This window comes from Oncorhynchus nerka, linkage group LG10, assembly GCF_034236695.1.
Source record: "Oncorhynchus nerka isolate Pitt River linkage group LG10, Oner_Uvic_2.0, whole genome shotgun sequence".
In the NCBI taxonomy this organism is placed as follows: domain Eukaryota; kingdom Metazoa; phylum Chordata; class Actinopteri; order Salmoniformes; family Salmonidae; genus Oncorhynchus; species Oncorhynchus nerka.
This window is the reverse complement of record NC_088405.1, coordinates 68,660,630-68,687,027: the sequence shown is the minus strand read 5'-3', so window position 1 is coordinate 68,687,027 and position 26,398 is coordinate 68,660,630.

Genomic DNA, 26,398 nt, shown 5'->3' with positions numbered 1-26,398 from the left:
AACACTTGTGGCAGGACTTAAGGAAGCTTTGAGTTACTGCAAGCTCAGCCACGGAGGTCCCTGTCAGGGAATCCACCAACCCTGGTAAGTTTCTCCAGGAGCATCTATATCCCAGGTTCCCGAGGGAATGTAGCCACACGGTTCAGGAAAGATAATGAGCTGATGGCCTCCCAGTGTCTGGAAGACTGTGAATACTCTGTGGACCACAGAGCCACTGTTGTCAGTGTTGAAGAGCCATGGCTATCCGAGTGCTGAAATCCAAGGTGCTGTTGGAGATCTAGTGTCCTGTCATGGGGAAGGGCTGTGATTCTTTGGATGATGTCTTCAATGGGAAAGCCAGTTTAAAGATGGTGCCGGAGGGGATGGCTGCCATCTTATCGGCTCTTAACAAATCATGTTATTTTGTTTGTTTTTTCGCGTTGTTCGTAACTTGTTTTGTACATAATATTGCTGCTACTGTCTCTTATGACCGAAAAGAGCTTCTGGACATCAGAACTGCGATTACTCACCTCAGATTAGATAAAGAGTTTTTCTTCAATGAGTCGGACGGGAGGGAGATACTACAAACACCCGACCAGGGTCAGATACCCGAAACTGAGATTTTGCGAAATAAGACCAGGGTGCCTTGTTGACGATCAGGCGACGAGTGGCTAATCTGCCTTTACCTTCTGTCCTGCTAGCTAACGTTCAGTCTCTGGAAAATAAATGGGATGAACTGAAAACACGTATATCCTACCAACGGGATATTAAACGCTGTAGTATCTTATGTTTCACCGAGTCGACGACATTAAGAACAAACAGCTGGTGAGTTATACACTCTATTGGCAGGATAGAACAGCAGCCTCTGGTAAGACATGTAATGGTGTAATGGCTGTCGTTGGTGGAAGAAGGTGAGGACCAAGGTGCAGCGTGATAAGTGTTCATGATTTTTAATATAATCAAAACAGAACACTAAACAAAATAACAACTAGGAAAAACGAACAAACGAAACAGTACACACAAAACAGAAAATAAACACCCACGAAACACAGGTGGAAAAAGGCTACCTAAGTATGATTCTCAATCAGAGACAACTAACGACACCTGTCTCTGATTGAGAACCATACCAGGCCAAACTCAAAAACCAACATAGAAAAAAAAACAGACTGCCCACCCCAACTCACGCCCTGACCATACTAAAACAAAGACAAAACAAAGGTACCCCCCCCCCCCCAAAGGTGCGGACTCCGGCCGCAAAACCTGAACCTATAGGGGAGGGTCTGGGTTGGGCGTCTGTCTGTCCTGAGCTGCCAGAGTCGCCGGTCTGTCCTGAGCTGCCAGAGTCGCCCGTCTGTCCTGAGCTGCCAGAGTCGCCCGTCTGTCCTGAGCTGCCAGAGTCGCCGGTCTGTCCTGAGCTGCCAGAGTCGCCCGTCTGTCCTGAGCTGCCAGAGTCGCCGGTCTGTCCTGAGCTGCCAGAGTCGCCTGTCTGTCAGGAGCTGCCAGAGCCGCCGGTCAGTCAGGAGCTGCCAGAGCCAGCTAGTCAGTCAGGAGCTGCCAGAGCCGCCGGTCAGTCAGGAGCTGCCAGAGCCGCCGGTCAGTGTAACGTTCATCGTTGGGAGAAAGACAGGAGGACCAGAGCCGCCGGTCAGTCAGGAACTGCCAGAGCCGCCGGTCAGTCAGGAGCTGCCAGAGCCATCCGTTACTCCGGTGCTGCCGGAATTGCCCTTCACTCCGGCGCTGCCGGAATCGCCTGTCCATTCGGGACCCCTTGCTAGGGTCCCCAGTCCGAGGTCGGCGGCGAGGGTTGCCGCGTTAAAGAGGCCACGGAGGCGGGTTAAAAGGCGGACAAAGACTATGTTGGAGTGGGGTCCACGTCCCGCGCCTGAGCCACCACCGAGGACAGACACCCACCCAGACCCTCCCCTATAGGTTCAGGTTTTGCGGCCGGAGTCCGCACCTTTGGGGGGGGTACTGTCATGTTCTGACCTTAGTTATTTTGTTATGTCTTTGTTTTGGTATGGTCAGGGCGTTAGTTGGGTGTGTTGTCTATGTTAGTTTTTCTATGATTTGAGATTTCTGTGTTTGGTTTGGTATGGTTCTCAATCAGAGGCAGCTGTCAATCGTTGTCCCTGATTGAGAACCATACTTAGGTAGCCTGGTTTCACTTTTGAGTTGTGGGTGCTTATTTCCTGTTTAGTGTTTTTATCTTTCACCTTACGGGACTGTTTGTTTGTTATTTATTGTTTTGTTTAGTGTTCAGTATTTCTTATTAAAACAAGATGAACACTTACCACGCTGCACCTTGGTCCTCCTGTCTTTCTCCCAACGACGAACGTTACACATATGATCTACACATTCTGGTCGTAGTCATACACATTCTGGTCATAGTCATACACATTCTGGTCGTAGTCATACACATTCTGGTCATAGTCATACACATTCTGGTCGTAGTCATACACATTCTGGTCATAGTCATACACATTCTGGTCGTAGTCATACACATTCTGGTTGTAGTCATACACATTCTGGTCATAGTCATACACATTCTGGTCGTAGTCATACACATTCTGGTCGTAGTCATACACATTCTGGTTGTAGTCATACACATTCTGGTCATAGTCATACACATTCTGGTCGTAGTCATACACATTCTGGTTGTAGTCATACACATTCTGGTCATAGTCATACACATTCTGGTCGTAGTCATACACATTCTGGTCGTAGTCATACACATTCTGGTCGTAGTCATACACATTCTGTATAATGTATGAAACATGAAAAAACATGAATCTCTACAAATACTGCATGTGAGGGATGATATACTCCTCTGTAACCCCTCTCTAACTTAATTTCTCTGAGAGGTTTTCTTTAATCTATGTCTCTGGGGTTGCCTCTATAGTGCAGCAGGGACTAATATGAGCTGCAGTGTTTTGTGATCTGGGCAGCAGCGTTGGCTAGTTAGCTGTACCCAGTCATCATCCTGAGAGGAGGTTAATGTTGTGTGTCTATGAGCTACTTCCAGTTCCCCTGCCTCTCCTCCGCCTGCCTCCTCACCGCCCTGTAATTGTGTTATTACGTCGTAGGATTGTCAGAGGACTCCTGGGTCCCAGTGAAGACGTCTGAGCACTGAGCAGCAATGCCTATGGAGGTTAACTTGACATATAAATTGCTATCTGACTGCCGGGAAAGAGAGAAATTGAGCTCGCCAGAGAACCGATGCAGGGAGCAGTGACCTGACATCGCTTTTGACAGACTCTCTGTCGATTCTTGCTATCTTCCCTGCTTGTTCTTTCTTTCTCTCTCGCTCACTCACTTTCTCTCTGTTTACTTTGTCAGTTGCTGCTCCTTGCTTTGATATCTTTACTAGTAGAGTTGCTAGAGACAGAACAGCAACACGGGTTCCATTGGCTTGGTGGGCTGGGTAGGCCTACCAGTGCAGGGATTCTCACACTGTTTGGGGGCGTGGACCCCTTTTGTGATAGCAACTTAATCAGAGACCCCTTCATAATCAGAACACAACTCAAGTTGTAACCTGTACCATACCATAAAATATATGTTTTGCTGTTGTAACTTTTAAAGCTAATATCCTGCAATTCTACACATTTTGCCATGAGGCTTTGTTTTAAAACTTAAATTACAGTGCATTTATGTTTTTTTGGGGGGGGGAATACAAGAAGTATTGAGATTAAAAATTGGTGGAGTACTGAGGATATCAATATCCCTGTGAGCCTCCCAGGCCCATGTTGCCCAGGGTTAAGAACAGAAATTGTAGATGAATCATCTTAAATTGTATTGCATTACACCCTCTACACTTATTTTACGGATCCCTTTGCCAAAATTAGTTTAATCTGTTGTTGTTAATAATACTAATTTAAAAAATGAAATGTAAAAGAATATACAAAATGTAAAATACTTTGAGATCTAGCTGTGGACCCCTGTAGTAACTCCACTTTGAGAATCCGTGTCCTAGTATGTAGTTGTACAGACAGGTTGGGGACAGGTTGGGTATACTGTACATGATGGTGGTCAATGACTCATGGCCCTAGGGTCAGAGGTCAGGTCACTAAGGCAGCATTTTCACAGGCAGCCTAATTCTGATCTTTTGCCCAATTATTAGAAAAAGACCTGATCTGATTGATCAAAAGACTAGTTGAAAAAGATCAGAATTGGCCTGCCTGTGTAAAAGCAGCCTAAGGTCATTGAAAGAGATGATAATATTTCGGTCAAATGAATGTTGTTTTATTGCCCAGATGATTAGCACTGACCTCACAGTTAGAAAATGAACCATCATCTTACAGTTATGTTTCCCAAGAGGATGTTTTTCAATCTCAATATGTTGTTAAGGAAACATCTGCTACTTTTATCTATCTTCATACAGTGATACAGCTGATCATGCTGCACATTACACTTCTAGTTATTGTGCTCAGTTTGAAGCAGCAAAACAGAGTCTGTGCCTCCATGCTCCAGCTCTTACAGTTTGCCATTACAATCCAGCTTTGTTTGTTTGTGCAGTTGATGAGACAAAAGTGTTAATGATTGATATCATGTTAGGTTGTGGAGATGTTGTAATGCTCTGTGTGTGTGTGTGTGTGTGTGTGTGTGTGTGTGTGTGTGTGTGTGTGTGTGTGTGTGTGTGTGTGTGTGTGTGTGTGTGTGTGTGTGTGTGTGTGTGTGTGTGTGTGTGTGTGTGTGTGTGTGTGAATGCAGGGGGGCTTTGAGGTTACCCTCTCACCAGTCTGGAGACCCTCCAGTTGGCAGAGCATTGTGTACATGAGCAGCACATCTGTTATTTTGGAGCGTGGTGCTGGACTGGGCAAGGGAGGACAAACAGGGTGAGATACATAGGAATTTCGTTCCACACACAATAACATTAGTTATTGACTAAGTGACATCCAGGGGAGAATGGAGGACGAGGGTTGGGGGATTGGAGCCTCGCACAAGGACACCAAGATAATGAAATAATGTATTTTACTGCCCATGGCTACAGTCTCTGCCTCTCTCTCTCTCTCTCTCTCTCTCTCTCTCTCTCTCTCTCTCTCTCTCTCTCTCTCTCACACACTTTCTGCTAGCACTTTCTTTTAAGGGTTCGTAATAAACTATTGGTAATGCATTATACATTGTGTGTGTGTACCATTTATTAATCATTACTCCCACATTTATAAACCATTCACTAATCATTTAATAATCAAGTCTTTTTGTAGTCCCTAATCTAAATTGAGTGCTATTTAATACGGGGCGGTTACCTACGGTTCCCCAGCCTCGGCCTATAGCCTAAATTACTTGACATGAGAGGAGTGGAATTAGCTATGTTCTCATTACAGGACTGGTAATAGAAATGGAAGGCATTTTTCTACGCCAAATCAGTTTTGTGATGTTGAATTGATTTTGGAAATACTGAATTATCACCTGGTCCTCGTGTTAATAGAAAGGGGTACACTCCGTGTGGCTGGCAAGCCCAGAAGCCATGCAGTGCTTCGGTTGTGTAATGTACATCGTGGATCATGTGGATGGGGTGTGGAGGTATACATCCTCGAGGCGGCATGACTACCAAGGTGAACAAAACCGTTCCACAGTGACATTTGCTTGCACACCGTGTGTGTGAGCTCACCTGTCACGGTCCATGCTCTCTTATTATCACTGTGCACGATGTGTGTGCAATGGTTATCTGGGACATTGCATTACTTGGGATCGGTGGGTGCAGGGTCAGTGGATACTACTGTAGCTTCCACACCTCCCCATCGTTTCTTACTGTTGTGATGGATTGACTGTGTTGTTGCTCTCCACACAGGATAGAGGAGACTGGGGACAACTGTAACACAACTGACCCATGTTACATTTGGCCCTACTCTCCACTACAAATTCTTAGCAGTATCCCCTTGAATATTCAATGTCCATTATTAATTAACCTTCATTTGCATTCTGTGTTGTTTTTCTCTCTAGTGGTGCAATGTCAATGTGTGTATTGGAACAGCCTAGTCGAGGTGTTCTGAAAAACACTGTAAACAACAAGGCTTTGGAAAGAGCCTTAGGATGTGTTCCAATATTCACACTAGAATGCATGCCCAGTACATTGCTTCATTGTAAGTGGTATGCTAGTATTGGAACAGAGCCTTAATGTAAGCAAATGGTATCACTATCCAGTTTGCCGCCCACTACATTATGTAGTGGTGATAGATTACAGTAGTATATCCCAGCAGAGGTCCTCCTAACTCCACTGCTTTTCTGTGCTCCTCTCCCAGAGGCTCCTCTCTAACCGGCTGGGCCCATATTCAGAAATCTTCGAAGAGTGTTGATCTAAGATCATGTCCTCACTGTCTATATACACTTAGTGTACAAAAATATTGAGTTGCCCTCAGAACAGACTCAATTTGTCGGGGCATGTACCTTACAAGGTGTCAAAAGCATTCCACAGGGATGTTGGCCGACGTTGACTCCAGTGCTTCCCACAGTTGTCAAGTTGGCTATTTGGATGGTGGACCATTCTCGATACACACGGGAAAGTGTTGTGGGAAAGTGTTGTGCATGAAAACCCCAGCAACGTTGCAGTTCTTGACACACTCAAACCGATGCACCTACACCCATACCCTGTTCAAAGGCACGTAAATCTTTTGTCTTGCCCATTCACCCTCTGAATGGCACACATACACAATCTGTCTTAATTGTCTTAAAAATCCTTCTTTAACTTGTTTTAACAAGTGACATAATTAAGGGATCATAGCCATTTGTATTTTTTACTTTTATTTAACTAGGCAAGTCAGTTAAGAACAAATTCTTATTTTCAATGACGGCCTAGGAACAGTGGGTTAACTGCCTATACTTAGATTCACCTGGTCAGTTTATGTCATGGACAGAGCAGGTGTTCCTAATGTTCTCTACACTCAGTGTAATTCTTATTCAGTATGATTTAAAAGGCCAAACTGATCCTGTATCAGCAGCTCTGGAACACCATGCCAATCCTAATAAATACTGGTCGGAGTGTCACGACTTTACCACCGCGGTAAAGGAGATGCAGCGATTTTTTGTGTATGCCAATTACTAACAGAGATTTATCCGGGGTTTTGGCCAGGCGGCTGCTCCCATTACCTCACTGTTGAAGGGGGGTCCTGTACGTCTGCAGTGGTCGGCTGAGGCGGACTTTTGGGCAGCTGAGAGCTCTGTTTACCTTGGCTCCCGTGCTGGCCCATCCGAATCCCTCTTTGGCATTCATAGTGGAGGTGGGCGCATCAGAGACTGGGATAGGAGCCGTGCTCTCTCAGCGCTCGGGCACGCCACCGAAGCTCCGCCCCGGTGCTTTCTTCTCGAAGAAGCTCAGCCCGGCTGAGCTATGGTTAAGGCATTGAAAGCATGGAGACATTGGCTTGAGGGGGCTAAACACCCTTTCCTCATCTGGACTGACCACTGCAACCTGGAGTACATCCGGGCAGCGAGGAGACTGAATCCTCGTCAGGCAAGGTAGGCCATGTTCTTTACCCGTTCTGTGTTTACCCTGTCCTACAGACCAGGTTCCCAGAATACGAAGGCAGACGCACTGTCCCAGCTGTATGACACAGAGGAGCGGCCCATGGATCAGACTCCCATTCTCCCGGCCTCCTGCTTGGTAGTGCCGGTCGTGTGGGAGCTGGACGCGGACATTGAGCAGGCGTTGTGTACTGAGCCTGCTCCACTCCAGTGTCCCATCAGACTTCAGTACGTTCCTTCTGCTGTCCGTGACCAGTTGATCTATTGGGCCCACACATCACCCTCCTCTGGTCATCCACGGATCGGTCGGACGGTGCGCTGTCTGTCTGGGAAGTACTGGTAGCCCACCTTGGCTCGGGTGTGAGGGTTTATGTTTCCTCCTGCTCGGTGTGCGCCCAGTGTAAGGCTCCTAGACACCTGCCCAGAGGTAAGCTACATCCCTTACCTGTTCCACAACGGCCGTGGTCACACCTGTCGGTTGATTTTCTAACGGATCTTCCTCCCTCACAGGGGAACACCACGATCTTGGTTGTTGTGGATCGTTTCTCTAAGTCCTGTCGTCTCCTCCCTCTGCCCGGTCTCCCTACGGCCCTACAAACTGCGGAGGCCTATTTACATACGTCTTCCGGCACTACGGGGTGCCTGAGTATATAGTGTCTGATCGGGGTCCCCAGTTCACCTCAAAAGTCTGGAGGGCATTCATGGAACGTTTGGGGGTCTTGATCAGCCTTACCTTGGGTTTCCACCCCAAGAGTAATGGGCAGGTGGAGAGAGTGAACCAGGATGTGGGCAGGTTTCTGCGTTCCTATTGCCAGGACCGGCCGGGGGAGTGGCGTTTGTGCCCTGGGTAGAGATGGCGCAGAACTCGCTCTGCCACTCCTCCACTAACCTCTCCCCCTTTCAGTGTGTATTGAGGTACCAGCCGGTTCTGGCACCGTGGCATCGGAGTCAGACCGAGGCTCCTGCGGTGGAAGAGTGGTTCAGACGCGCGGAGGATACCTGGGAAGCCGCCCATGGTCACCTCCAGCAGGCCGCGCTGTGCCAAATGACCAGTGCGGACCGTCACCGCAGTGAGGCCCCGGTGTTCGCACCAGGGGAACGGGTCTGGCTCTCGACCCAAAACCTGCCCCTCCGCCTGCCCTCCCGGAAGCTGGGCCCGCGGTTTGTGGGGCCATTCAAAGTCCTGAGGAGAGTGAACGAGGTATGGTACAGGTTACAGCTTCCCCCCGATTACCATATTAACCCCTCGTTCCATGTGTCTCTCCACAGGCCGGTGGTGGCTGGTCCGCTCCAGGAGTCTGAGGTACGGGACATCGAGGGGGCCCCGGCGTACTCCGTCCGTTCCATCCTGGATTCAAGGTGTCGGGCAGGGGCCTTCAGTACCTCGTGGAGTTGGAGGGGTACGGTCCGGAGGAGAGGTGCTGGGTTCCAGTGGCTGATGTATTAGACCCTGAACTACTGCGTGAGTTCCACCGTCGCCGGCCGGATTGCCCTGCACCTCGCCCTCCGGGTTGTCCCCAAGGCTGGTGTCACGACTTCCGCCGAAGTTGGCTCCTTTCCTTGTTCGGGCGACGTTCGGCGGTCGACGTCACCGGCTTTCTAGCCATCGCCGCTCCATTTTTCATGTATCCATTTGTTTTGTCTTGGTCCCTGCACACCTGGTTTTCATTCCCCAATCAATCCATATGTATTTATTGCTCTGTTCCCCATTATATATTTGTGTAAGATTGTTTGTGTTACTTGTATTTTGGAATTGTGGATATTGTTACTTTTTGTGTTTGGGCACATTTATGTTACTTTGTGCTGTCATTTTGGACCAGAATAAAAAGTGCGCCTGTTCACTACACTCTGCTCTCCTGTACCTGACTTCGCCTCCAATACACGGTGAGTAGCAGCCCCACATTCCACACACACACACACACACACACACACACACACACACACACACACACACACACACACACACACACACACACACACACACACACACACACACACACACACACACACACACACACACACCTCAGTCTACATTCCAGAACAACAAGATCTTCCCTTAATCTGCCTCAGAGTCAGAGATGGAGCAACAGTTGGTGGACGGGATGCGGGAGAGTGCTGTTGGGAGACTACCAGAGGAGAGGAGAGCTTCCTGTTGGCAGCAGTGTGATGTTAATGTATAACGCTGGGAATGTTGGAATTGGATTGATTCTCTACTCGTAGCTCTCCAGGAAGCTCTATAATGAACCACTGACTGAGAAGCAGATTTTCGCAGTTGTGCAGCTTTTCCCAAAGATGCAGGGAAAACAGATCCTATTACGTTGTTTTTCCCATAATGTCGTGTGTGTGTGTGTGTGTGTGTGTGTATTTGGTTTGTGAAAGGGCGCCTGTTGAACTTGGAAATGCTTTGCAGATGTGCAGAATGTCTATAGTTGAGCCCTGTTGCCATTTGTCTGCCAATTGACTGTTGTTGGCAGAGAGATGGACATAATTCACCTTGTAAGATGGTTTGATGGGTTGGGTTCCCACCCTGTACAGATCTGGGTTATTTGTGGGGCAGATTTTGTGAATGCATTGCTGTTATCATACACATTATGCCTCTTATGTTGAGTTATTGACTGATAGATTGATAGAGCCATGTTAATAGTAATGGCTCCAGTGGGGTTTTGTGCTGACGTGGCCCACACACAGGTAGCAGACTGAAGTGGTCTGGACTGGAATGTAGGAAGTGGCCTATGGTCATGTTTTTCTCTCTTGCTGCTTGCCACTAGCCTCAATTGATTGCTTTAATTTGGCCTGTAGTGTGCCATGACAATATATAGCTGACTATGTACCTGTCCAGGTTATCCACTTCTGATAGTGATGTTTTGAAAGCTGATAAAATGAAGTGAATTGATGCAACATTGTTGAATTTGTGACTTGGGTAGCACATGTTTTACATTTGTTTTGATACATTTATGAATCTCAACGCACCCTGAGAACACAGATGGTCTCTCCTAAGAGATTGTGGCCTGTGAATATGTTTTGGCCTCTGTTATTATTAAACCCATGTACTGTATCTGTTACGGTACAGTAAAATCCCCTGCTGACTATGATGTAATCACTCTGTTGGTATGGATTTACAGTACAGGGGTGCGTAGGGAGGAAACTCTATCCTGCAGCCAAATGACCTAGTGGCCTCATGGGTGGAATGTTATTAATACACCGAAAATCTGCTCTTTGTTTTTAAAACAGTTTTGTTATTTCAGTCTTCTGTGATGTATATAAAGTGTAATATTGAGATCCTAACTCAAAATGTAATACATTTCAACTCTATATCTGACATGGTACAGGTGTTTTATTTTTTAAGCGCATAACCATGTGTGTGAGGTGTATACTTTTGTTTCAAACTATATTTGTTTAAGACTACCAAGAAACACTGTGTGACCCTGATTTAGCCCACTGCAGTAACATGTTAATAATGATGCCTGCTACACCCATAGAAGACCAAAAGAGGAGACGTTTAAAAAATAAAATTAAAATAATAATAAGTGACAGAAAAGAGCGTCTTGTCTGAACTCAAGTGGTCGCGCGTATCGGCGTGATTTGTAATTACCCAAAGATATCCCGCAAAAAGGAAAGGCCTCCAAAGTGTCCAGCACACCACCATCATGCAGTGAGTATTGAGAGGAACCAACATTTTGGACAGTTAAAAAGTATGTGGACACCCCTACTAATTACTGAGTTCAGGTGTTTCAGCCACACCCGTTGCTAACAGGTGCATAAAATCCAGGTACCACTTTAGTTCCAGTGACGGGTCATCTTAATGCTACAGGATACAAAGACAATTGGGTGCTTCCAACTTTGTGGAAACAGTTTGGGGAAGGCCCTTTCCTGTTCCAGCATGACTGTGCCCCACAGAAACACTCCAAAATCTTGTGGAAAGCCTTCCCAGAAGAGTGGCAGCTGTTACAGCTGCAAAGGGGGGCCAACTCCATATTGATGCCCATGGTTTTGGCCCGTGGTTTTGGAATGGGATGACCAACAAGCTCATAGAGGTGTGATGTTCAGGTGTCCACATACTTTTGACAATATAGTGTATTTAGAATATCATCACATTTCATTTAAAATCTGAGGTGGACAAGTACAGATCTAAAATGTCTGTCACTGTCCATGTATCTTTGGTGTTGACTGTAATAACATACCTGAGTTTTATCTAATCTTCTACAACTTCCTACAGCTCTACCAGCCAAAACAACAATTGGCGGAGTAGCGCTACCTGCAGCATCCAGTATGAATTGTTCATATCTGTTACAGCACATAGTCAACCTCCCTTAGTAGTGCCCAACAGCATCAACACATCCCTCTCTATTTTTCCCCTCAACCAAAACCATTGTGTTTTTCTGAAATGTCACAATGCACTGTTAAGAATGAATGAATTGCTTTATGCTAAACCTCCTATCCATCCTCATAGGTCTCCAACAAAAGGAATCTGCATCCACAAGTCCTGCGCAGTCTCAAGAGATAATTACGATGTCTTGTTAGTACTGTACATGTTCATCTGTCATTTAACAGTGCTTTGGTCAAAATAGCAACTCTCCTTTAATCCTTTCTGCTAAAACAGCTTGTCTAGGACCCAATTATATCTCCGTTCTAATCAACGATGTTGTCTTGTTAAGCCTTTCAAATAGCAACTCCCTTTTAATCCTTTCTGCTAAAACAGCTTGTCTAGGACCCAATTATATCTCTGTTCTAATCAACGAATGTTGTCTTGTTAAGCCTTTCAAATAGCAACTCCCCTTTAATCCTTTCTGCTAAAACAGCTTGTCTAGGACCCAATTATATCTCTGTTCTAATAAACGATGTTGTCTTGCTAAGCCTTTCAAATAGAAACTCCCCTTTAATCCTTTCTGCTAAAACAGCTTGTCTAGGACCCAATTATATCTCCGTTCTAATCAATGATGTTGTCATGCTAAGCCTTTCAAATAGCCACTCCCCTTTAATCCTTTCTGCTAAAACAGCTTGTCTAGGACCCAATTATATCTCCATTCTAATCAACGATGTTATCATGCTAAGCCTTTCAAATAGCAACTCCCCTTTAATCCTTCCTGCTAAAACAGCTTGTCTAGGACCCAATTATATCTTTGTTCTAATCAACGATGTTGTCTTGCTAAGCCTTTCAAACAAAGGTACTGATAAAGCTAGACATTATAATGTAGAACCAGCGAGAGCAACTGAGGCTCCTTAATCCTACAAGGCCATCGACCTCGACATTCTGCCATCACCGCTAGACTCTGTGGCTGACCTGAAGCTACTGTGTTTGTGAAAATTCTCCTCTGTTGAGATCCACTAACAGTTGGTATGTTCTCACTGCAAGTACTGTCAGACATATCAGTAATCAAATTGTCAATTACTCAACTAGACAGCCTATCTCAGTATGTCTGGGTCCAATACATTGGAGAAGACTATGAGGAGGATGATAGGGCGCATTGGGACCAACAGACTGTGGTCCCAGTTCAGTATGAAAGAGAGAAAAAAGTTGGCATTCGAAGACCTACCTCTTTTAAGTCATGACAAGTAGGTGCACATTCATACCAGATACCCTAGTAGAACCTTTATTATTTATAGCTCAGAAGACAACCAACATCTATTTACCCAGAATCTATTGGCCTCCTTGTCATAGATCTACAGCATAATCAAATCAAATGTATTTATATAGCCCCTCTACATCAGCTGATATCTCAAAGTGCTGTACAGAAACCCAGCCTAAAACCCCAAACAGCAAGCAATGCAGGTGTAGAAGCACTGTGGCTAGGAAAAATTCCCTAGAAAGGCCAAAACCTAGAGAGGAACCAGGCTATGAGGGGTGGCCAGTCCTCTTCTGGCTGTGCCAGGTTGAGATTATAACAGAACATGGCCAAGATGTTCAAATGTACATAAATGACCAGCATGACCAAATAATAATAATCACAGTAGTTGTCGAGGGTGCAGCAAGTCAGCACCTCAGGAGTTAATGTAAGTTGGCTTTTCATAGCCGATCATTCAGAGTATCTCTACCGCTCCTGCTGTCTCTAGAGAGTTGAAAACAGCAGGTCTGGGACAGATAGCACGTCCGGTGAACAGGTCAGGGTTCCATAGCCGCAGGCAGAACAGTTGAAACTGGAGCAGCAGCACAGCCAGGTGGACTGGGGCCAGCAAGGAGTCATCATGCCAGGTAGTCCTGAGGCACGGTCCTAGGGCTCAGGTCCCCCGAGAGAGAGAGAAACAAGGAGAGAATTAGAGAGAGCATACTTTAATTCACACAGGACACCGGATAAGACAGAAGTACTCCAGATATAACAAACTGACCCTAGCCCCCGACACAAACTACTGCAGCATAAATACTGGACGCTGAGACAGGAGGGGTCAGGAGACACTGTGGCCCCATCCGACAGGGCCAAACAGGAAGGATATAATACCATATTGTGCTGCTTTACTACAAATTAAACTGAATTATGTGTTCAGAGGCCTGCAGCAGATGCCACAGAGACCAAAATAACTGAATGCATGAAGCATGCGCCATTTAAGGACGGGGGCAACAAATACAGATCAAAGGTAGGACAGGTGGAGTTCCACATCAGATATTTGGTGTTCATTAACAGTACACAACAGTAGCACAAGTGTTTTACTTACTTGAAAATGTTCTTCGTAATTTCTCAGAATAATTCATTTGTATGATCGACTCCGTCGTAACTCGCTAACACGACAGCTGGATGTTTAGCCTAGTGTAGTTAAATACCGTAGTAATCCACGAAGCAAAACATTAGCTAAGTAACAGCAGTAGCTATGACTTACCACATGCAAGTTATGCTTAACTATACATGAGTAACTATACAACCTATTTAGCTGTCGACGGGTCTAGATCATGTTTGTTTACTTCATTATCCCATAATGTTATGGTAACTTTCTTATTCCTTAACATTACTTGTCAAAATTGACACATCTGTCTCCAGAGATTCACAGATAAATAAAGAGCTCTGTGCCCAAATGGTGTGAGCGAGCACGAGCTGACTGTGCTGCTCAGTTAAATGTTATTAGTTCAATGACGAGTTTTAACACTAAGTTACTTTGTTTCAGACCACAGCACCTGAAATGATGGAGAGAGACGGAATGTCACAATCGCTGTCGTCGTGGAATTGACCAGACCAAGGTGCAGCATGGTGAGCGTACATTTCGTTTACTGATAAATGTCGCCAACAAGACAAAGAACAAGGAAACAACCGTGAAGCTTACTTAGACTATAATGCCACTAACAAAGACAACTATCCACAAATACAAAAGGAAAAAAGGCTGCCTAAGTATGGTTCCCAATCATAGACAACGATAGACAGCTGTCCCTGATTGAGAACCATACCCGGCCAAAACATAGAAACAAACAACACCCCGACCAACCAAACATAGAGAATAAAAAGATCGCTACGGTCAGGGCGTGACACGGAAGCCCAAGAGAGAGAAGGAGCACAAGCATGGTGTCGACCCTAATTATTTTTGACTAAAGAGGACATTTTGTATCTCCAGTGATTTTATTAAATGGGCCCAGTGGTAAAAAGGGAAAATACTAGAGATGTAGTCATGTAATTAGTTGCTAATCCAATTATAGTTCATCAATAGTTAGTAATTAACAGTTTTATATTGTATTTTGTATTTCCTTGTTGGTTAAATAATTTAAATGTTATCTATAATAGTTTCCTGTTTAGTCATGTAAATAGTTACCAATCCAAATATAGTTAATCAAGAGTTAGTAATTAACAGTTTTATATTGTATTTCCTTGTTGGTTAAAAAAATAAATGTATATAGTCTTTATTAGTTGAAGCCATCATCGCATATAACACCTATTACCATTATCCAACGTTTGTTAAACATTGGTGAACGTTGATAGACGTTGGAAACCCAACCAAACCAACGTTGTAAAATACACCTATTATAAACATATGCCAATGTTTGTTAAATGTTGGTGGATGTTCATTAACATTTAAAAGGAACTACTAGCCAATGTTGTAAATGACACTAATACCAACGTTAACCAAAACGTTGATGACACAGTGCCAACATACTTGTTTTATAGGAAAGGATGCAATGTGTTGTGTTTGATTAATATCTTGCCGAATTAAAAGCAGGTCTTGTGAAGGCTTGTAGAGTTGCATTTTGACAGGCTGTTTCAAAGACAGTCACAACCCAAGTCTCATGTGAGTACCGAAAAGACTCCCAGCTGAGTTGCATATGAGTACCCAAGAGAGTCCCATGGTACTCATGTCCAATAGCTGTACCAAAACAGATTGGGCACCAGGTACCATGACAACTGCATCCTTCAGAGACAATAAGTCGTTTGTATTCAATGAGCTACATGTTTATGCATGTTGTGTACAACAACGAAATCATTATTTACAAAACAGAAACTCTTATCTAAAGTAACCTCAACCACTGTTTTAATTATCAGCTTTTTATTCATGTTGATTTGAAGTTTGGTACGTGCTTCCTAATGATGCTGTTTCTTTGACCACACTGGAGCGTGTGTGTGTCTACCTCCAGCAGAATAAATAACAGTTGTTTTTCTCTTTCATTAAGCAGATAATCGCACATTGATTAACAAAGCTCATTTCAATTTCCAATGCAGCACAAGCTGCTGATCTGAGTTCTATAGTGCTATAGGATCTAGCAAACTGCCATGTTGAGGAGTAAACGGCTTGTCTTTTTTCTCTAACGCTGGTTCCCTTCTCCTGCTGCCTCCGCTCTCCTTGCTGCCTTTTCACCTGTTCCCGTGGGAGGCGATCCCTTCCAGCCAGGATCTCCTCCCATGTGTAGGATCCCTTCCCGTCCAGAATGTCCTCCCATGTCCATTCCTCCTTTTCTCCCACTGCTTGGTCTGTTTGTGGTGGGTAGTTCTGTAACGGCCGTTGGTGGAAGAAGGTGAGGACAAAAGCGCAGCATGGTACGTGTTCGTAATTTATTAAATAGAACTGAACACTAAATACAAAGTAACAAAAAGAACAACAGCAACAGCTCCGTCAGGTTCAAAACACACAAATAGAAAGCAACTACCCACAAAACCCATGTGGGCAAGACCTACCTAAGTATGGTTCTCAATCAGAGACAACGATAGACAGCTGTCCCTGATTGAGAACCATACCCGGCCAAAAACAAAGAAATACTAAAACATAGAAAAAGGAACATAGAATGCCCACCCTAGTCACACCCTGGCCTAACCAAAATAGAGAATAAAAGCCTCTCTATGGCCAGAGCGTGACATTATCTGTTTATTATCTGTGCATAGTCACTTTACCCCTACCTACAAATTACCTCGACTAACCTGTACCCCCTGTATATAGCCTCGTTATTTTATTGTGTTACTTTTTTAAACTTTAGTTTATTTAGTAAATATTTTATTAATTCTATTTTCTTAAAACTGCATTGTTGGTTAAGGGCGTGTAAGTAAACATTTCACAGGTCTAATAAACCTGTTGTATTCGGAGCATGTGACAAATAAAATGTGATGTGATTTTCATGCTCCTGAACAGTGGTCTACATCATCCCATTGCCATCATACGGTACACTTCATTTCACTGGCCCAACGTTGCCTTGAATTTATAGAGGAGGTCTGAGGCGCACTAACAGTAGGTTATAATCGCTACTGAACTGTCTGCTCTCTGTGACTTGTGCTGCAACACACTGTTAATATAAACCATTCACTACATTCCATCAAGACCTACGTTTATAACATATTGTGCTGTTGTTGTAGAATTGCTATATAGAATTTCTAGGGTTAGAGTTAGGGTTATGGTTGGGTTTAGGATTGAACCAGGGTGTGGACATGAAGCTGGGGTTAGGGTTAGCGAGAACCACACAATCAGATGCTGACTGTTGTGTTTGTATACTGCACAGTAAGCACAGGCTGAAATAAGTTTGTGTCCTGTGGTTGTATATTTACAGATCCACCCTTTACTCACTGTTTACTTACTGTATACAACTCTTTTCTTTCCCTAGTGCTCAGAGGACTCTATCTCTTCCTGTGTTTTTCTCCTGAGCTGTAGACTGAGAGATGTCCCTACGAGATAACATATGTTTTTTATTTGTGTGTGTGTGTGTGTGCTTGCGTGCATGTGTGGAGATTAAGAGGGTAGGAGGCTGCTGTGTGTGTGATTGACAGCCTCCACTGAGCTATGAGTGTGATCTGGCAGGCTGAGCTCCCGAGGTCTGACCCTCATGCTGTGGGCTTTAACACAGACCTTAACTCCTCTATATGTGCTGGCCATGGTGGTCCACACACACAAACACAGAGAGGGCTCAGAACATCTCATTTTAGCGCTATTTACAAACATACATGGATACAAGGGCGTTTGATAAAACCCTCTCAATCATCACTGATGGAATGTGTTGTGGTAGCTAACTACAGAAAAGGGGGTGTTGTCTTACCCCCATGGGCTGGATGAAACTGGTGAAAGTGACTGTGATGGAGCCTAACACTACAGAAATTAGCTCCTTTGCTAACTCCAGCACATTGACATTGATGTGAACACTGAAATCATTGATGTGAACCCCCCCTCCCAATCATCCTCTTTTCTCTATTTCTCTCTGCTACCTGCTCATGCTGCTCAATAACACACTAGCACAGAAAGCATGTCTTCCTTTGTTAGCGTAAGAACTCTTAAATGTTAAACAATGAGAGCGAGAGAGAGAGAGAGAGAGAGAGAGACTGCCATGGTACATTGACCACCTCTCTCTCTCTCTAGTTAATATGCATTTCATTAGCAGGCCTGCTATGAGCCCTGCTCTTTTGGCTTGTCTCCTCAGATTTCAGCGTGACTCCCACAGGGACCGTTTCTAATGATTCTCATGGAAGGCAGCACGTGCAAATACACTTCACATCTAATCACATTGAAATGTATGGAAGCTGCGTCGCACCATTCTTCTCCCTATTTCTAAGTGAGAAGGATGCAGCTGAGGGTTTTTAATATATACTCTGTGTGTGTGGGGCAGATGCCCTTAAGTCTGGAAATGGATTGGTCCAGTAGCTGCTTCCTTAGACTGGCTGGAGAGGCAGGCAGGCAGGCAGGCAGGCAGGCAGGCAGGCAGGCAGGCAGGCAGGCAGGCAGGCAGGCAGGCGTGGAGGATAATCTTATTTAAAGCATGTCATTACCCCTACCCTCCCGTCATTTTAAAGGTATATTTTATTTAACAAGGGGAGGGAGTGTCTATGGATGAGTGAAAACTGTGCCTGCTTAGGTACAAATCACTCTTTGCACATTGCACACTCTTTCTTTCTCTTACTTCTTGGTGCCCCCCTCCTCCTCTCTCTCTCTGGAGAGGTACAGCTGTCACAGTGGCACTTTTCCCATCATTAATTGAGGAGTGCACAGTGCATAAAGCCCTGAAACCGTGTCATCCACTTCCAATTGCTCCTGTTGAATAATCAGCCAGAACCAATGGGGACTGTAGGACAGGGAGGAATCTGCCCATGAAGCTGCCTGTCCTGTGTCACTGGGTTGAGTAGTCAGCCCCAGGTCCCCCTCCATCCCCAGGACTAACATTCCCCTGGTCCACTTGCTCCAGATACATGTATGTTATGTACTGGCAGAACTGACCTCAGTGGTCAGCTGTGAGAGGCAGTCGTGTGTGTCTGTGTCGTGTGTCTGTCTGGGGGTCATAAGGTCGTGGGGTTGGAGTGTCTGGATGGAACATGAAACTAAACACCAGTGCTCATCTGGTCCTGACTTTCACTCTGGGGTTATGGTAATGATGGTGGTGGTTGAATGGATCAAGTTCACCTCGAAATGATCAGTGCTTTGACTCAGCCATTCTCAATACCACTGGCAAAATTGTTAATATATTATCTTACATTTACTGTAATTCTATTATCATATATGGTTATATTACCTACTACTATTACCTCTTTGGTGCTAAGCATTTGCTAAGAGTACGTATGTTTGATGATCAGAATCTACATTTTAGTGTATGGTGGGTTATCTTAGTAAACAAACACTACCAGCTCCAAGATTAATTAACCACTGTGAGGTACAGTATCAGGAGATGTTTAATTAATCACTGTGAGGTACAGTATCAGGAGATGTTTAATTAACCACTGTGAGGTACAGTATCAGGAGATGTTTAATTAACCACTGTGAGGTACAGTATCAGGAGATGTTTAATTAATCACTGTGAGGTACAGTATCAGGAGATGTTTAATTAATCACTGTGAGGTACAGTATCAGGAGATGTTTAATTAACCACTGTGAGGTACAGTATCAGGAGATGTTTAATTAATCACTGTGAGGTACAGTATCAGGAGATGTTTAATTAACCACTGTGAGGTACAGTATCAGGAGATGTTTAATTAACCACTGTTTAATTAATCACTGAGGTACAGTATCAGGAGATGTTTAATTAACCACTGTGAGGTACAGTATCAGGAGATGTTTAATTAACCACTGTGAGGTACAGTATCAGGAGATGTTTAATTAATGCTTAATTAACCACTGTGAGGTACAGTATCAGGAGATGTTTAATTAATCACTGTGAGGTACAGTATCAGGAGATGTTTAATTAACCACTGTGAGGTACAGTATCAGGAGATGTTTAATTAACCACTGTGAGGTACAGTATCAGGAGATGTTTAATTAACCACTGTGAGGTACAGTATCAGGAGATGTTTAATTAACCACTGTGAGGTACAGTATCAGGAGATGTTTAAATAACCACTGTGAGGTACAGTATCAGGAGATGTTTAATTAACCACTGTGAGGTACAGTATCAGGAGATGTTTAATTAACCACTGTGAGGTACAGTATCAGGAGATGTTTAATTAACCACTGTGAGGTACAGTATCAGGAGATGTTTTCTTTCTCTCCCCCCGCTTTCTCCTCTTCCTTATGTCTTCACTCTCCTTTTCTCTCCTCTCTCTATCCCCCTTTCTCTCCTCTCTCTCCTCTTTCTCACTCTCTACCTTTCTCTCCCTCCAACTCTCTCCTTTTCCTCCCCCTCCCCTCCTCCTCCTTCATCCCCTCTCTCTTCTGATAGCAGAACCTCAGCTCCACCTCACAGTGTCAGGAAACAAAGCAGGTGCAGACGTCCCAGGGAGGTGTGTGGTGGCGTGTGTGTCCGCGTGTGTCTGTGTGTGGTTTGCGATGGCGACTGAGACATCCATCCCCATCCCCTGTCTTTGCATAATTAACCAACACCCTTCAGGAGCATCATGATTCACACAGTACTGTCTCAGGTGGAGGACCCTGATAATAATACCAGCCAACCCAAGTCAGAGTGCAAAGACAGGAAAGCTGTTAAAAACTCTCTTTTGGTATTTCCCATTAGTCCACCCTTGATACAGTCCCAAAATGTTTTTCATGCCAGCAGTCAAGTTGTCAAGATATTGGAATTTCAAGAAGCAAAGTGTCACCCCGGCCACATCATCACTCGGTGCCTGGGTTTACCTCCCCTGTACCAGCTCCCCACCATACCCCTGTCTGTACATTATGCCCTGAATTCTACCACGCCCAGAAATCTGCTCCTTTTAATCTCTGTCCCCAACGCACTAGACGACCAGTTTTGATTTCCTTTAGCCGTACCCTCATCCTACTCCTCCTCTGTTCCTCGGGTGATGTGGAGGTTAACCCAGGCCCTGCATGTCCCCAGGCACTCTCATTTGTTGGCTTCTGTAACCGAAAAAGCCTTGGTTTCATGCAAGTTAACATCAGAAGCCTCCTTCCTAAGTTTGTTATACTCACTGCTTTAGCACACTCCGCCAACCCCGATGTCCTTGCCGTGTCTGAATCCTGGCTAACGAAGGCCACCAAAAATTCTGAGATTTCCATCCCCAACTACAACATTTTCCATCAAGATAGAACTGCCAAAGGCATAGCAATCTACTGCAGAGATAGCCTACAGAGTTCTGTCATACTTTCCAGGTCTATGCCCAAACAGTTCGAGCTTCTAATTTAAAAATTAATCTCTCCAGAAATAAGTCTCTCACTGTTGCTGCATGTTATAGAACCCCCTCAGCTCCCAGCTGTGCCCTGGACACCATATGTGAAATGATAGCACCCCATCTATCTTCACAGTTCATTCTGCTAGGTGACCTAAACTGGGATATGCTTAACACCCCGGCAGTCCTACAATCTAAGTTAGATGCCCTCAATCGCACACAAATTATCAAGGAACCCACCAGGTACAACCCCCTTATCCATAAACATGGGCACCCTCATAGATATATATATATTTTTTAAAATTTTATTTCACCTTTATTTAACCAGGTAGGCTAGTTGAGAACAAGTTCTCATTTGCAACTGCGACCTGGCCAAGATAAAGCATAGCAGTGTGAACAGACAACACAGAGTTACACATGGAGTAAACAATTAACAAGTCAATAACACAGTAGAAGAAAAAAAAGAAGAAAAAAAAGGGGGGAGTCTATATACAATGTGTGCAAAAGGCATGAGGTAGGCGAATAATTACAATTTTGCAGATTAACACTGGAGTGATAAATGATCAGATGGTCATGTACAGGTAGAGATATTGGTGTGCAAAAGAGCAGAAAAGTAAATAAATAAAAACAGTATGGGGATGAGGTAGGTGAAAATGGGTGGGCTATTTACCAATAGACTATGTACAGCTGCAGCGATCGGTTAGCTGCTCAGATAGCTGATGTTTGAAGTTGGTGAGGGAGATAAAAGTCTCCAACTTCAGCGATTTTTGCAATTGGTTCCAGTCACAGGCAGCAGAGTACTGGAACGAAAGGCGGCCGAATGAGGTGTTGGCTTTAGGGATGATCAATGAGATACACCTGCTGGAGCGCGTGCTACGGATGGGTGTTGCCATCGTGACCAGTGAACTGAGATAAGGCGGAGCTTTACCTAGCATGGACTTGTAGATGACCTGGAGCCAGTGGGTCTGGCGACGAATATGTAGCGAGGGCCAGCCGACTAGAGCATACAAGTCGCAGTGGTGGGTGGTATAAGGTGCTTTAGTGACAAAACGGATGGCACTGTGATAGACTGCATCCAGTTTGCTGAGTAGAGTGTTGGAAGCCATTTTGTAGATGACATCGCCGAAGTCGAGGATCGGTAGGATAGTCAGTTTTACTAGGGTAAGCTTGGCGGCGTGAGTGAAGGAGGCTTTGTTGCGGAATAGAAAGCCGACTCTTGATTTAATTTTCGATTGGAGATGTTTGATATGAGTCTGGAAGGAGAGTTTGCAGTCTAGCCAGACACCTAGGTACTTATAGATGTCCACATATTCAAGGTCGGAACCATCCAGGGTGGTGATGCTAGTCGGGCATGTGGGTGCAGGCAGCGATCGGTTGAAAAGCATGCATTTGGTTTTACTAGCGTTTAAGAGCAGTTGGAGGCCACGGAAGGAGTGTTGTATGGCATTGAAGCTCGTTTGGAGGTTAGATAGCACAGTGTCCAATGACGGGCCGAAAGTATATAGAATGGTGTCGTCTGCGTAGAGGTGGATCAGGGAATCACCCGCAGCAAGAGCAACATCATTGATATATACAGAGAAAAGAGTCGGCCCGAGAATTGAACCCTGTGGCACCCCCATAGAGACTGCCAGAGGACCGGACAGCATGCCCTCCGATTTGACACACTGAACTCTGTCTGCAAAGTAATTGGTGAACCAGGCAAGGCAGTCATCCGAAAAACCGAGGCTACTGAGTCTGCCGATAAGAATATGGTGATTGACAGAGTCGAAGGCCTTGGCAAGGTCGATGAAGACGGCTGCACAGTACTGTCTTTTATCGATGGCGGTTATGATATCGTTTAGTACCTTGAGTGTGGCTGAGGTGCACCCGTGACCGGCTCGGAAACCAGATTGCACAGCGGAGAAGGTACGGTGGGATTCGAGATGGTCAGTGACCTGTTTGTTGACTTGGCTTTCGAAGACCTTAGATAGGCAGGGCAAGATGGATATAGGTCTGTAACAGTTTGGGTCCAGGGTGTCTCCCCCTTTGAAGAGGGGGATGACTGCGGCAGCTTTCCAATCCTTGAGGTGCACCCGTGACCGGCTCGGAAACCAGATTGCACAGTGGGATTCGAGATGGTCAGTGACCTGTTTGTTGACTTGGCTTTCGAAGACCTTAGATAGGCAGGGCAGGATGGATATAGGTCTGTAACAGTTTGGGTCCAGGGTGTCTCCCCCTATGAAGAGGGGGATGACTGCGGCAGCTTTCCAATCCTTGGGGATCTCGGACGATATGAAAGAGAGGTTGAACAGGCTGGTAATAGGGGTTGCGACAATGGCGGCGGATAGTTTCAGAAATAGAGGGTCCAGATTGTCAAGCCCAGCTGATTTGTACGGGTTCAGGTTTTGGAGCTCTTTCAGAACATCTGCTATCTGGATTTGGGTAAAGGAGAACCTGGAGAGGCTTGGGCGAGGAGCTGCGGGGGGGGCGGAGCTGTTTGCCGAGGTTGGAGAAGCCAGGCGGAAGGCATGGCCAGCCGTTGAGAAATGCTTATTGAAGTTTTCGATAATCATGGATTTATCGGTGGTGACCGTGTTACCTAGCCTCAGTGCAGTGGGCAGCTGGGAGGAGGTGCTCTTGTTCTCCATGGACTTCACAGTGTCCCAGAACTTTTTGGAGTTGGAGCTACAGGATGCAAACTTCTGCCTAAAGAAGCTGGCCTTAGCTTTCCTGACTGACTGCGTGTATTGGTTCCTGACTTCCCTGAACAGTTGCATATCACGGGGACTCTTCGATGCTATTGCAGTCCGCCACAGGATGTTTTTGTGCTGGTCGAGGGCAGTCAGGTCTGGAGTGAACCAAGGGCTGTATCTGTTCTTGGTTCTGCATTTTTTGAACGGAGCATGCTTATCTAAAATGGAGAGGAATTTGCTTTTAAAGAATGACCAGGCATCCTCAACTGACGGGATGAGGTCAATGTCCTTCCAGGATACCCGGGCCAGGTCGATTAGGAAGGCCTGCTCACAGAAGTGTTTTAGGGAGGGTTTGACAGTGATGAGGGGTGGTCGTTTGACTGCGGCTCCGTAGCGGATACAGGCAATGAGGCAGTGATCGCTGAGATCCTGGTTGAAGACAGCGGAGGTGTATTTGGAGGGCCAGTTGGTCAGGATGACGTCTATGAGGGTGCCCTTGTTTACAGAGTTAGGGTATCTGGTGGGTTCCTTGATGATTTGTGTGAGATTGAGGGCATCTAGCTTAGATTGTAGGACTGCCGGGGTGTTAAGCATATCCCAGTTTAGGTCACCTAACAGAACAAACTCTGAAGCTAGATGGGGGGCGATCAATTCACAAATGGTGTCCAGGGCACAGCTGGGAGCTGAGGGGGGTCGGTAGCAGGCAGCAACAGTGAGAGACTTATTTCTGGAGAGAGTAATTTTCAAAATTAGTAGTTCGAACTGTTTGGGTATGGACCTGGAAAGTATGACATTACTTTGCAGGCTATCTCTGCAGTAGACTGCAACTCCTCCCCCTTTGGCAGTTCTATCTTGACGGAAGATGTTATAGTTGGGTATGGAAATCTCTGAATTTTTGGTGGCCTTCCTGAGCCAGGATTCAGACACAGCAAGGACATCAGGGTTAGCAGAGTGTGCTAAAGCAGTGAGTAAAACAAACTTAGGGAGGAGGCTTCTGATGTTGACATGCATGAAACCAAGGCTTTTTCGATCACAGAAGTCAACAAATGAGGGTGCCTGGGGACATGCAGGGCCTGGGTTTACCTCCACATCACCCGCGGAACAGAGAAGGAGTAGTATGAGGGTGCGGCTAAAGGCCAACTTGCCCTCCAAATACACCTCTGCTGTTTTCAATCAATTAAAGCACAGAAATTGCTGAAACTACAGGAAACCCTAAGAATCTTAGAACGATCTCATAGTCAATACAAAGACCCTCTTATATTACGAGAGATTCAAAAGGTAAAACAGGAAATTGACCAGATTTATAGAGAAGAAGTAGAGAAAAAGCTTAGGTTCCTGAAACAACGATATTATGAACCAGGCTCAAAGGCAACCAAATTACTAGCATGGAGACTCAGGAAACAACAAGCACAGAATACCATTTTCAAAATAAAAAACCGCAAAACAAAAAAGATCACATGCAAATTAGATGAAATACAGAATGCATTTGAATCATATTACAAAAATCTGTACAAGCAACCAGTGAAGGCAGATGCACAGACAATAGAGCACTTTTTGAACTCACTCGATCTCCCCTCAATTGGGACAGAGCAAAATGATAGACTAACTTCAGAAATACCCACCGAAGAAATTAATAAAGCAATATCTCAGCAAAAAGCCAACAAGTGTACAGGCACTGATGGCTTCCCTTCAGAATGGTTCAAGACCTTCAGAGAACAATTAGCACCTCTACTTAAGGCCTGTTTTAACTGGACTCTGAGGGAGGGGGTCTCCCACCGTCATGGAGAGAGGCCATCATATCATTAATCCCAAAAGAGGGTAAAGATAAGAAAGAATGCAGTTCATATAGACCTATCACAATTCTTAACACAGATTATAAACTATATGCATCAATAATAGCCAAAAGAATGGAGAACATAATCCCAGAATTGATCGACGGAGATCAAACTGGTTTCATACAAAATAGGCAGACACAGGACAATACATGGAGAACAATACATGTCATGGACCACATTACTCAGAATAAGACAAGTGCAATATTAATCAGCCTAGATGCAGAAAAAGCATTTGATTCAGTGGGATGGGATTACTTATTCCAAGTCATGGAACGATTTGGTTTCAACAAAGAAGTGATACAGTGCATCAAAACACTATATTCATGTCCGGCCGCTAGAATAAAGATAAATGGACATTTGACACGAATGATCAAAATAGAGCGAGGGGCAAGACAAGGCTGTAATATTTCACCCACGCTCTTCTCCTTGTTCCTAGAACCATTAGCACAGTCAATAAGACAGACCCAACCTTAGAGGGAATAACAATAAGAGACAGTGAACATAAGATATGCATGTATGCTGATGA